The 2265-nt window shown below is 37.0% G+C and overlaps 1 pseudogene; it reads right to left on the bottom strand.

The window, feature by feature from the left end:
* Positions 1–296: 296 nt before the first annotated feature.
* LOC100266084 (trans-resveratrol di-O-methyltransferase-like) lies at positions 297–1888 on the bottom strand (annotated as a pseudogene).
* Between the last annotated feature and the right edge of the window lie 377 nt (positions 1889–2265).

Here is a 2265-nt window from a genome sequence, read left to right as displayed (position 1 = left end):
ATTTTAAGATAGATTTAAGGTGCCGAAAAAGTTGTACATGCTTTAAACCTCATCGTACATGTGATCCACCACTTCAGATCTATTTTCAAATAAACAAACACATCAATTGGAAAACTATGAAGCAATATTGGAAAAACTAACACATCAATTGTAAGAAGAAATTCATAGCTTAACAACTATCATTTCTGAAATTCTTAGAATAAAGATTACTAAGAATACGCATCCTAATTAATATTCTTACCAGAGTTTGTTAGTTAAATACGCATTAATTTTTCATATTAGCTGCAAATATAACATCAAGGATAAACCATGATGAGCGACCTCAAACCTAGCATGGGTGTTCTTGTAGTGACTGAAACCAGCATCCAAGAAAAGCTAATTCCCCCATTCTTTCTCCCCCCCTCTCTCTACCCGTGACCAAAACCATCATCAGCATATCAAAGAACAGCTGTGTTTCTCAGGATTTGCAGTCTCCTTTGTGGTTCTTCATCATGATCATGTCTATTGTAATCACCTTTCCTCCCTTTTCGTTGCTACGAATTGCTTCCCCACATCGCTCCAGTCATGCAATATCCACTGCTTGTCATTTGAATTCCAGTTAGAAATGGAAGTGTGTATATATATATATATCATTTCCTAAGAGTGATCTTATCTGTTGAAAATACATTTCAATTAGGTACGGATGGAGAAAGCTTAACGAGAAATCCAGTTCAATTCATGTCCATGGATAAAAACCAACTATGAAAGGCACATGATGAATGAAGAGAAGGTAAGGCCAGAAGGCCAGTGGAGTTTAGGTGTTTGATCTCATTTTCCCCAACATTTTCTCTTATTCACCATAAATTTCAGACACCTAGTATTTTGTGATGGGTGACTCCTTTTCATAGGGTACGCCTTTTGAGCCATAATGTTTAGTATATTTGAACCATAATTTACGGACAAGGAATACAAACTGATTTTGTTTTTTGAATCTCACATAGAATAATAGGAAGAAAAAGATACTGGAAATTCTTTTCAAATTGGCTCTCTTTTCTCAAATGATTCTTTACATACTTAAAAAAAACCTTTCTCATTCTTTGAGATCCTGACAAAGTTAGTAACTGATAAGAGAAACTTAGGCATACCTTGAGTAAAATTGCATCTGCGAGAGGAACTGCCTCGAACATATCCCCTGTGAAGTAGTTCAAGTTCTTGATCCCTTGCAAGCCAGGAACTACATGAGGGAGGTCTAACACGGTGCAGTTCAAGTATGGGAAAGCGTGAGCAATGACCTTAGCCATAGTTCCGGTGCCGCCCCTGACATCAACTAATGAGTTCAACCCCTCAAATACGACCTTTCCCTCCTTAACCAGCACGCTGGTGACTAAGCGAGCATCACTAACCATGGCTTCATTGAAGAAATTGTTGAGCTGAGGTTCAGGACCAGCATAATCCCATAATGTCCGCTCATGAGCAGTGTGGAACGCAGTGGGATCATCATTTTGAAACCAAGCACTCACATAATGCCAGGGTTTAGTTAAAGTTGGGTCGAGCATGGCAAGCAAGAAGGGCCTTATGCCAAAGAAGTCATCCTTTAGAAGGAGCCTAGAGGCATTTGTAACCCCTCTTCTTGCTCACTTTGTTGGACTCTTTGCGCAGAAAAGAAGCCAGATTGAACAAGAATGCGCATGAGACGATACACGCACTGAGTCTTTTTTGGGTGGACTGAGGGCTCAGTAACCAGCTCAGGAAGAGTCATGGGTTTGCCATGGTTGTGGATGATGTCTGGGATGCCTAATTGAATGGCACATTTCAGTGACATAGAGTTGCTGAAGTCGAATATATGGTTCCAGACATGAGCTTGAGCATGAAGCAGCTCACTTGATCTCTCACTGTTTGCCCAATCCATGTATCTCACACCGATCTCTGACTGCTAATTTTTTTTACATATTTCAACCTTGAACCTTGTCCTCTTTATATAGCGAAGGCACCAGATGTTCTAGGACAACGCCATTGCAAGAGAAACTTAAAAAGGCCCGTTTTGGGCATGTTTTCTTATACTTGTTTTTAAGATAAAAGAAAAAAAAAAAAAAAAAACAGAAACAATTTTTAAAAATAAAAAACAAAAAACTTCCTTGAAAAAGTTGTTTCTAAGAATAATTTTTCTGTTTTAATTTTATTAAAAAAACTATAAATTCAATTTATATAACATTAATTAAATTTAATTCAATTTTTATTAAAAATGAAAAGAGTTTTATAATTACTAATAAATTTAAAATTAAATAG

This window comes from Vitis vinifera, chromosome 12 (genome assembly GCF_030704535.1).
Source record: "Vitis vinifera cultivar Pinot Noir 40024 chromosome 12, ASM3070453v1".
NCBI classification, from domain to species: domain Eukaryota; kingdom Viridiplantae; phylum Streptophyta; class Magnoliopsida; order Vitales; family Vitaceae; genus Vitis; species Vitis vinifera.
Note: the sequence above shows the minus strand (reverse complement) of the source record. Positions and strands in the feature narration are given on the sequence as shown.